The sequence below is a fragment of the Micromys minutus genome (assembly GCF_963924665.1).
Source record: "Micromys minutus genome assembly, chromosome: 22".
Lineage (NCBI taxonomy): Eukaryota > Metazoa > Chordata > Mammalia > Rodentia > Muridae > Micromys > Micromys minutus.
Genome location: NC_137957.1, coordinates 22,296,340 through 22,307,035, shown reverse-complemented (window position 1 = coordinate 22,307,035; position 10,696 = coordinate 22,296,340). Strand labels below are relative to the sequence as shown.

Sequence of the window (10,696 nt, the reverse complement as noted above, 5' to 3'; positions counted from 1 at the left end):
TAGCGGCAGCGCCAGCGCCAGCGCCAGCGGCAGCGGCAGCCGGGGCGGCAGCGGCGTTCGACTCGGCCGTCGCCGAGAGCGGTAGCGGGAGGGAAAGGAAGGGGGGTTCCGCCCTGGCCCGCGGGCGGAGGGGCCGGAGTTCGCTCGCCGCTCCCGGCCGAGCCCCCACCGCGGCTAGACTGTGCCCTCCGTCGGAGCTGGCTCGCAGTTACCGCCGGCGACCGCGACCGAGAGAAGTTGGGGGCTCCCAGCGGACACTAGGGCCCCGGACTCCGGCGTCGCTGTGATCCCGCGGAAGCCTGCTCTCTGCGGGCCGCCTCCTCTGGGGCTCTGCATCGGTGAGTGGCGCTCCGTGCTGCGTTGGGGGAGCAGCGGAGTCGTGCCTTTGGGGTGACTGTAGTCCCTCAGTCCCACGTTCCGAGCTCGGGCTGTGGGCACTCCTGGGCACCCCGCGCAGCGACTTCCTCTCCTGCCTTTTGTCCCTTTTAGAGAGGGAGATTGGCAGGGCTGGCGGGGGTGGCGTGTTTTTGGGGCCCGCGGTAGGTGCGTCTGCAGCGTTACAAAGCCCAGCGGGGACCTGGGATGGGGGCGACTCGCCGTTCTGGGTCCCGAGTGTCTGCCCCTCCCGAAGTTTGACAGGGCGACGCCGGGGCTCGCCGGAAGCCCCCGCGCAGCGGGTGAAGACCTGGCGCTTTGTCGCTCGGGGCGGTTAAGGCAAGACTTGGGGTTTTCCTGTGACAGCCCCTGAAGAGGTAGTGTGCCGCTCGCCGGCAGACCGCACCCGCCTTTGCAGAGACTGTCGCGGGTGTTCCTTAAACCTCAGCTCCCGGTGGCCTTCTTGCCACACTGGAGAAAAGGCGGTGTCTTCGCTGCACTTTTACGTTTTGTTTGCTGCTACGCCGTGGAGAGTGTAATCAGGTTCCAGGGAGTTTCATATGGAGCATGCTTTTGCTTCATTGAACAACCCACTCAAGACCGGCTGATGCGAAGCAACAGTAGATGCAGATTTTCCATTCACTAAAGTCATTTAACACTTCTTTGTGAGCGACATCTGCGTTGTGAAACATAACCTAATTTCATTTTAACTAAATGCGGTCTGAAATAAGAAGTAACTTGGTTCCTCTCTAAACAGATGGGGAAACTTATCTGATGATAGCATATCTGCTTTCAATAACTTAATGAAGTTTTTGCCTTTTTGCTGCTGGAACACTTCAGTAACAATAGTATTAGAATACCGTGGGTATAGCAGGGTTTTCTTAAAAGTAATTTTATCGTTAACAGCTTCAAGTTAGTGCAGCCCCAAATTAGTGCAACAAAAGGTCTTTCAAGATAACCATTTAAAACAGTTGATTTTGCCTCTTGAAGGACTCCAAAGAACAATTGAGGTATAGGCAAACTGCTTGTTTCGCTTTCTCTTCCCCTGGGGTTTCATCTAAATTTGAGGCTTGGGATCAGTCGCTATGCTTGCTAGAACCTGTTCTGCAGTGAGATTATTAAAATGCTAGTTTTATAAAAACAGGTTGGAAAAGAAAGCAAAAGGCCATGCAGTTTAAAATGTACTCTATTAATAAAGTCCAACTAATTTCTATCGTGTTACTCTTTCTATTGGTAGCAAGAATGACTGCAGTGTTTGTTCAAAGTGTTAGTTAGCAAAGGGGATAGATGAAATTTAAGACCTTCCTAAAGCTCTTTAATTATGGAGATTAAGTTGTTGCGGTCAAATTCCATGTGAACAGTTTGAGCCACAAAGATCAAGAGAGGTGCCTAGAAATGCTTGTTTAATTAAAACTGGACATGGTTTGCTTCTTGCATTGACCTGTGATCATTCCCGAATGTCTGGTTTGTGTGAATGCTCTTTTAATTTAGGATTGTAATTTTTATTTGCTTGCTTTTGTTTTGTTGTGTTACCTAGCTGGGGATAGTATTCATTATGTAGCTAAGGCTGGCCTTGGAACTTGCAAAATCCTCCTGCCTCAGCCTCCTGACTGCCACATGTATTCTACTGTGCCTGGCTTTTGTTACATTTTTGGAACTGGGAAATGTTTCTTAACACATTCATAGGATTTAGATACTTGGTAAAATGTTTTTTTCTTCTGAATTCATTTTTTAATTGAGAGTTAAAAATATACTTAGGAGATATCTATGCAACCTTTTGAAAGGACATTTTCTTTCAGCTTACTTTGAAAAAAGTGGTACAATTATGATTTATAGAATGTGCCATTACACAAAGATCTTTGTTTTTAAAGGACAAATTGCAAGATTTTAACTAAACATTGAGTGGCTTTAGTGTGTTTTAACCTGGTTTGGATAATTACTAGCCCATGAACGATAGATAACTTAGACAATTGATATTTAGGTGTTTTGTAATATGATTTTTGAAAACTTACCCTTACAGCAATACCCGAAGTATTGTGCTTTGATATTCTTATATCCAAAGTTGTAAACATGAGTAACAATAATCTTGACATGCCAGACAGTCAAAAAACTATGAATAACAGTAATCTTGGGATGCCAGGTAGCCAGAAGTATAAGATAAGATCATACCTTATTCTTATAAATATGGTCTATAAATGAGCTGTAAGTACAGCCTAGAGCTCCTGAGGTGCTGGGTGGGATGTTTGCTGGTGATCCTGTTCTTGGGACATGAATGAGTTCACAGAGTTTACCTTGAGTTTACAGAGAGCCTTGAGATCCTGTCTCAAAAACACAACACAACAACAAAATCCCCCAGGAGAACGGTTGAATGTAAATGTCCAAGGAGGTGGTGAGGACTTAACTGCAGCACTGTGGTTGAAGTAGGACTTAACTGCAGCACTGTGGTTGAAGTAGGCTTCCAGTGCATGGGACCCTAGATAAATAAGTGAGCTATGTGCAGATTTTCCAGCAGTATGTACTAACAGAGGTTTTAGGTTTATCCTTTTACCTTAATCTGTACTGCATACTCTCACAGAAGTGAGTACTCAGGTGAACTCTAGAAGACAGTCAGGGAGTTTTTTCCTTGGAACTCATTGTGAATCTGACACCTTGTAAGGAAGAAGTCCTATGGAGCTCATACTTCTGAGTTTACTTGTGTTACAGCTCTAGGTGAGGTACACTCCCCACAATAGCAGTAATGCATTTTGCTTACCAGTCAGTGAAAACTCTCTAAAATAGCAGCCATCTACATTGTATGGAAAACAAACCTGTAGTCCCACCCACATGACGGGAGAAGTGGAGGATGTGGTAGTCCCACTCAAAGTAGATACAGGTAGTCAAATGATGAAGGGAAGAAGCTGTTTAATCTGGGAACCTTCTTGGAGAAGGGGTTTTTATGGTAGGCTTTGGTGGAGGTCGTGTGTTTGAAGGTAACCTGGTATATTCAGAGCGTGTGTAAGACAGAATAAACCAAAATTAGACCTGGTGATACAGGCCTGTAACCCAGCTATCTGGGAGTCTGAGACAAGGGGATCACAAGGTCAGAGCCAACTTGATCTGTAGAGTGACTTCAAGATTAGCCTGAACATGCTGACAGGGTGGCTTTGCCACCGAGCCTCATGACCTGGCGTTTTGAGTTTGATCCCTGGTGGGAGGAGACTGCCAGCTCCTTTAAGTTGTCCTCTGATCACCATACACAGCCTCTGTGAGCCATCCGCTATAACTTAATGAATAAATGCAAAAAAGAGAGCAGCCTGAGCATCTTTAGAGAGAAGTGGTGGTAGTTTAGTCTTTATTCCACCCAGCACTTGGAGTCAGAGGCAGGTGCATCTGAGTTCAAGGCAAGAATAAAGAAGAAAAGAAAAAAAGGTAAAAATTGAGGTGGGAATGGATGTAGTTTATCAATCAAGTTTCAGCCAACAAAACAAATGTTACACAAAGTCAGCACAGTTGTTTTTATCTTTTGTCACATTAGGAAGAACGTTTCTTCTCCTATTCCAGTGTTTATCTTCCCCAAGATAAAAAAAAATTGCATGTTTTGTTAAAAAAAAAAATGAAAATATTGTCAGGCTCAGTGGCACAAGCTTTAATCCCAGCACTCAAAAGCCTAAGTTCAAGTCCAGCCTCCTACGAATGGAATTCCTGGATAGTCAGGGCCATACAGAGAAACTGTCTTGAAAAACCAAAGTGAAAATACAGAGTACTTTAGTTTTTAGGAAAGGCGATATTACAGTTAAAAAGATTTGGGCATATCTTAAATAAGTAATGTGTCCTTCAGCAAGTTAGTGGCCTTGGCTTTCTCATTTGTAGAGTGGGACACTATCCTTCCCTTATGTGGTGGTTTGGAGAATGCAATTACATGTGTTTTAAACTGCCTACCTCAATATTTAACATGTGGAGAAGTTTCAACTGTTATAAAAGTATGTGAGCTATTTTCTTTGCATCCAGATCTTTAAATACTATTTTGGTTCATGTAACAGTAATTTGAATTGAAGCCTTGCATATACTAGGTAAGTGCTCTATCACTGAACTATTAGTGAACTACCTAGGCCATTTCTCCTGAGTTCTCATATTTACTTGCCTTACCTAGTTGTCTCATGGTAATATCTTTTTAGATTCAGTTTGTGCTTTTTCTGTCTGTCTGTCTCCCCTTAAATTCTCTGTGTAGTCAGATTTGACACTGAATTCCTGATCCTCCAGTCTGCTCTGGTTATTACAGGAGTGTCCGTTCATGCCTCAAAGGTAGTTTTTCTGACAGAAGTGAATCTGTCAGAAAATTGAATTGTATTGCTGTCCCTTGTCAAGATTACAAGGAACAGTGGATTCCTCGGAACTGTGAAGCTCCAGTACCTATTCTGTATGACTCTCACAGCTTCATTCTTCCTTGTGAGTTCTTTGTAGTTTTCACGCTCCATGCAGCTCTCTGATGCATATAAAATGTTCGAGATAAACTTGGAGTTTTGAAAGGATTGAAAGGCTGCTTACCACAGTCTTCTATTTTAACCAAGAATGGCAGAAACCCTGACTCTTCAGGATTTTCTTTCTTGTAAAAATTTTAAAAATTGTTTAATTAAGTGTATATGAGTGTCAGTGTGTAGGTTCATGCACATGAGTATAGGTGCCCTTGGAGACCAGAAGAGGGCATCAGTCCCGTTGATCTAGAAGGCTGGGGTGAGTTACCTCATATGGGTGCTGTGACCCAAACTTGGATCCTGAAAGAGCAGCAAGTGCTATTATAACTGCTGAGCCATCACGCCAGCCCCTAGAGTGTATTTTAAAAGAAATTATCGTTATCATCATACTTTCTGTCCATTGATTTTGAAACAGACAAACAAAAACCCAAGGAGTTTTCAAATTAGTATAACATTTACTAAAAGTATTCTCAATTTTTAGTGATGTGGATGAGTCTCCCTCTCCCTCCCTCCCTCTCCCTCCCTCTCCCTCCCTCTCCCTCCCTCCTCTCTCTCTCTCTCTCTCTCTCTCTCTCTCTCTCTCTCTCTCTCTCTCTCTGTGTGTGTGTGTGTATACAGGTATGTTTGTATGTATTTGTGCATACATGCTAGTGTAGTGCTTGCTGAGTAGGCTAGACTGACTTGCTGGTCAGTGAGCCTCAGGTGTGAGCTGCATTCTTCTTTCCCAGCATTGGGACTGTGAACGTGGACTCTGTCTACCTTTTTACATGCAGCCAAGAGATGTGAGCAGTAGTTCCTCAGATTTCATACTTTCTTACAAAGAAAGCAAGGCCTTTCTAAGTTACGAATCTCTAGTGGGAGTGCCGCCCCTCTGGGAGAGAGGAGCTGACACAGTATGTTGAGCAGAAGGGTGAGGTTCGAAGCTGGTGACAGAGGACACAGATACATTGTTCAAGTGAGAACTGGAAGAAGCCAGGTGTGCTAAGTGTATACTTCAGTGTCTTGTGGCTGTTCTACTATTGAAGATGAACAGTTTAGAAGCCAAGAAAAATAGCACTGTGCACGGTAGTGTGGCTTTTGTACTAGGTGGGGATAAATATTGGCAGTAATGGATTCTCTTATCACCAGCATTTTAGACATGTAAAGACACAGAGTAGCACTGGCTTGATGCCAGACTGTGAGTTGAGAACTACTTATTGTCTCTGGCTGACCAGGGGTGGCCACAGGGGAAGAAAATGCATATGCAGGCTGAATTGACAGGCTGAAAGAGAAAGTGTGTAGAGAGGCCAGGCATGGAGCCGTGTGGGTTTCTCACAGTTCTTTCTTCGAAAAAAGAGATGTAGGAATTCGTTGCTAGAAACTGAAATAAACAGAAATTAGCAGTAAGAGCTAGCTAGCTTGTTCCAAGGCTGCTGTCAGGAAGGATGAGGCATACCAGAGAGCGGTAGGACGAACAGGTGCAGTTCACTGCTTGCCAGTCTTCCGTCCTCCCTGTCATCAGGTGTGGTGGATGTGCTGTGCTGTCACTGCTGGATTGAAATGATGGAGAGTGGGTGTTTTTTCTTTACCTTTTCTTCCAGTTGTAGAGTCAAGTCTGAAGGCTGGAGGTCTTATGGTGTAGTAGACATAGTTTTAAAGACTCTAGAGTCCATAAATTAGGGGCAGGGGGTTAGGGAGATAGCTCAGTTGGTACAGTGCTTGCAAGGTCCTCCTGCTTAGGTAGCTACTAGTTCATGCTTGTGCAGCATGAGGACCCGAGGTTGATTACAGGTGAATGCCTGGGCTCACTGGTCAGCTAGTGTCACCTAATCAGGAAGATCCAGGGCTCAAATAGACTGTCTCCGAAAAACTAGGTGACAGTGCATGAGGAATAATACTTAAGGTTATTCTCTGGCCTCCACACAAAAGTATGTTCATGGTCACCTGCACACACACTTCTACTTGTACACACCTATATGTCGGCACCCCATCCCCACTCCACATGAACAGACACCTGCTCTCTAAGTAAACAAACAGGTTCCAGATGGAAGAAAGGTGTGCACTAAACAGGAACATGCCACAACGGACTGTAATTTTGTCTGAAACTACTGAAAATTTGGAGTTAAGCTGCTAATGGTGTCCCAGCTGTAAGCTGTTGAGTAGATGAAGTATTTGAGATTCTAAGAATTTCTGTAAGAATGGTAGCTGAGGTAGGGGATGCTGAGATGTTGCTGATACATCATACACAGAGCATATACTGTGGACTCTGAGGGCCAGTGGCAAACCTGAGATGCCTGTGAGGATGCAGAGGATAGTCCTTGAGTCTGTATTTAGATGAATGCTGATAGTATCCATGCCCATGAAAGTTTTGACTTGTGTGCAGACATTACTATAAGAACTAGGAAGAGAGCTGGAGAGATGACTCAGCTGTTAAGTACACTGACTTCTCTTCCAGAGGTCCTGAGTTCAATTCCCAGCCACCACATGGTGGCTCACAACCATCTGTAATAGGATTTGATGCCCTCTTCTGGTGTGTCTGAAGAGAATTACAGAGTACTCATATACAGAAAATAAAAAAATCATAAAAAAAAAAAAAACAACCAACCAAACAACCAAACAAAAACTAGGAAGAGAGAAAAACTAAAACTAGAAGAGTTTTCTTAAGCAGAATTTCCCAACTTAGCACACAGTATTTCAGCTGGGTAAATTTCTGGTTATGAGTTCCTGTGTGTTAGAGACTAAGTTACCTCATCCCTGTGCCCACTAGATTCCAGGAATATTTCTTGTAATTGTAACAGCTAGAAAATGTTTCAAGACATTGCTAAATGTCCCCTGGGGTAGTAGAAACACTACCTTAAAGACTGAGTGAACCTATAGAAAAGGCATTTTAAACTATAGAGAATCACTATTTTTAGTTAAAGAGCTTTTTCTTCTATTAGGGAATAGATGAGGGTTCATGGGAGGTTATTTCTGTATGTGGAGTGAAGAAAATCCGTTTTTGTAAAGATCATAGTTTCTGTTGGATTTTAAAATCTTATCATTTTGAGACAAGATCTCACTGTTAGCTATGTCTGGTCTGGAGCTCACTGTGTAGTCTAGGCTGGCCTTGGATGTGATGTGATCCTTTTGTTTATGTATCACCATGTCTAACTTTTGTTGAACTTGACCCATTCTTAGTTCTATCAATTTCATATTTTAAGTTTCCTCCAAACAGTAAGAAAGCTACCAGTTAGCTGAGCCCAAATGAAGACATTGAATTTTTAATTTTTTTTTTTATTTCTCCTCCTAATTATGGGTACTTTGTATTTCCTATATAAACACATTTTCTGCTATGTAACTCAAGCTCTGCTTTATGTCCCGAGGTTGTTTATAAATGATAAAAGCAAGTAATGTTGCTACTATGACTTTGTAAATATTATTTAAGGTTGGGTCAGGTAGTATGCATAGATTATGATTCCTTTTCTGTAAATTTTATTATGTAGCCCCTGAGTTATTTAAAAGAAAAAAGTTGATAATACCAAGGTTCTGATTATTGAAGTTTTAAAAAGATTTGGGTAGGATTTCCTGTTTCCCTTATTTTACTTGTCCCCTCTTCCAACTCTATGTCTCTGCCCTGTTCTTCCCTACACTGCCTCCTTACTCCCATCCATTACCTGTTCTGTGCTTTCAGTCTGAGTGGTCAGCCTCTACTTAGACAGTTTGCTTTTTAGCTCTCTTTCTATACCTTTCTTTTGTTTTGAGTTAGGAATGAGTCAGCATTCCAGACTCACTTTAAAACTCTTTACGTAACTTTCTTTTGCCCCTATAGTCTTGTAGAAGCAATACATTCTCAGGTGTGTGTGTGTGTGTGTGTGTGTGTGTGTGTGTGTGTGTGTGTGTCTCCCCTTGTCTAGAGGACTCGTGTTGCAAGTCCTGATCTATTGCTCTTCAGTTTATGCCCTTGAGACAGGGTCTCACTGAATTTGCTCTTTTTCATGTTAGGCTGGCCTGCTAGCAGTCTCCAGCGATCTTCCTGTCTCAGTCTTCTGGTTCTAGGGCCCCTCAACCCTGGGATTACAGGCTGTGCCATCTGGCTTTTTAGGGTGCTAGGGATCCACGTGCTTGTTCGAAAGTGCTCTTTCCCAAGTCCTCAGCTTGCTTCTATTCTTTCTGAGACAGGGAATCATGTAGCCCACACTGTCCTTGAATTCACTTTACGGTCGAGGATGACTGACTGTAAACTTTTTGTAAGAATATAATGTTAGAATCTAGCTGCTGCTTTGGCCATGGGCACAATTCACAGCCTTTCCCCCTCTCACAGATAGCAACAGGCACTCTATTGAGACATTGTCTGCAAGTTTCTAGCTAACAGGCACCCAGGTGCCAAGATCTTTTACCTGGGCAAATCAGTTTACATTAAAGGGCGGTTGTTTTGGTGGCACATCCCATATCCAGCTCTCTATCCCGCCTTTTGCCTGGGAGAGCTTGGCTATAGACTTGTGTTTTGAAACCACTGTATCCTCAGAAAGGTGCAATGTTATATACAGTTGCCATTACAGTCGGAATTATAGGCATTTTCTAGCTTTCTAAAATGCTTCTCTACTGCATCCTTGCTGATGCTCTGTCTTTATTTCCCTCCTTGCTTGTAGGATTTTCTTAGAAGGATTTTGCTTGTCTTATGTTTACTTTGATACTTGTGATTCTGGTCTGTCTTTAGACATTTATCGAGTCTCCCTTTTGCCTTTATGCTTAGCATCTCCCCTGCCCCAAACCCCAGGTTAATCAACAAGTTTTGTTTTCTACTTATATTGTAATAGCATCCCCAACTATCCCTCTTGGTCAGTTTTTGTTTTTTGTTTTTGTAATTATTCTTCTTCATGCTTAGTTTTCCATTAGAGGTGGTGATTGTTGGTTGACCTAGAGATTGCTGAGGCTGGGTGTCCTTCCCCCCTCCGCTCAGTGTTAGGTTTTTCCTTTGAGCAGGAGTTATGGATGATGGAACATTGGAGATCAGAGCAGTAGACTCTGTCCTTTAGCTGGCTTTGTTTTAGGTTAAATGGGAGATAACTAGCTTCTGGGGCTGTAGGCCTTTTAAATGACAGTTTTTCTTGGTGTCAGTATTCCTGCCTAACTTTCATTTTCTCTTTAGAGAAAAAAATAATCTGAATTAAAGAAAGAAAAAAAAAAAACAAAACTAAACCCAAACTAAACAAACAAACAAGCAAACAAACAAACACCACACTTAAGCACAGTGGGTTGAATGGTTGCAAAGCACATGTGAAGTTCCGGGTTTAATCCCCAGGATCACCAAAACCAAATAGACTTGTCATTTCTGAGGAAAAACTGCTTTGAACATAGACTTAAGAGCTTGGTTGCTTTATATACCCAGTATGTTAACTAGTAGGTATTACTTACTGGTTATTTTGTAGAATGTTGTAACTCATGAAAGTAGTTGCTTCAAACTTTTCAACTGAAATTAATCATTTTGTGATTTTAACTAGATGTAGAAGATACATTCTTGCCAAAATATTCCCAAGGGCAGAGGAAATGGCCCAGTGAATAAAAGAGTGCACTGTGAAAGTCTGACTGCATGAGTTTGATCCCTAGGACAGACTCATCACTCCTGAAAGTTGTCCTCTGATAATATACTGCCACGTGCCGCCCTGCTCCCCAAGCTACACACAGAATAGTAATACAATGAAGAGAGTCACTAAATTTTCTCTAACCTTGAGATTGATCACAGTTTCTTTTAGGAATAGATTTCCAGTAACTCATCTCCATCATTGCTTATTTTTGGTAGCTATTCTTAATTTTAATTGTAAAAGTTGTGTTGGTTTTTCAGAGACATTTTTTGAGTTGTCATATGGAAGTATAATTAAGTATCTTGTTTACTTATGTTACAAATTAAAAAT

The 10,696-nt window shown here is 42.5% G+C and overlaps 1 protein-coding gene across 1 annotated transcript in view; it reads left to right on the top strand.

Moving 5' to 3' along the window:
* The window catches only part of OSBPL8 (oxysterol binding protein like 8), a 123,520-nt gene continuing 112,824 nt past the window's right edge, over positions 1–10,696 (top strand). The window contains exon 1 of the mRNA XM_080935724.1: positions 1–338. The gene's annotated coding sequence lies outside the window, so the exon portion shown is untranslated. The remainder of the gene's footprint in view (positions 339–10,696) is intronic.